At 44.6% G+C, this 426-nt stretch overlaps 1 protein-coding gene across 2 annotated transcripts in view; it reads right to left on the bottom strand.

Annotated features, from left to right (window-relative positions):
• FAM210A (family with sequence similarity 210 member A) overlaps positions 1–426 on the bottom strand; it is a 46,362-nt gene that overhangs the window by 44,821 nt on the left and 1,115 nt on the right. The window lies entirely within an intron of this gene.

Genomic DNA, 426 nt, shown 5'->3' with positions numbered 1-426 from the left:
AGCACAGAGCACTATCATAATAGGGATGGCAACTACAGAAACACGTGTTGCAGATAACAGGTGAGGAGCACAGATCCACACAGGAGACTATATTTTAGTGTGCGTCACTCCCACAATGCACCGCACAAAGCAGCTAACTGCAGGCTTCCACCACAACAATTGCATAAGAGTGAGTTTACCTGGCACATAAAGAATTTTTGGTATAAAAAGTGTCATTGCATAAAATAAAGCAAGTTAGCACATACAGAACCCACATAAAGCGAGGGAAACCTGTATTCAAATGACTATGACCACATTGGTGCAGAGTTCTCCCCTTCAGCATTCACAAAATGACCCTGACTCACGTGAGCCACTAGGACATTTGGGGATGCACTCAGAGGTACAGTAGGCTGGGACACTAGGATTCTATCTTAGAAAGCTGCTGGG

This window comes from Gavialis gangeticus, unplaced genomic scaffold, assembly GCF_001723915.1.
Source record: "Gavialis gangeticus isolate Ggan-Ray unplaced genomic scaffold, GavGan_comp1, whole genome shotgun sequence".
Classification (NCBI taxonomy): Eukaryota; Metazoa; Chordata; order Crocodylia; family Gavialidae; genus Gavialis; species Gavialis gangeticus.
The sequence above is the reverse complement of the archived record's forward strand: the minus strand, read 5'-3'. Positions and strand labels throughout refer to the sequence as shown.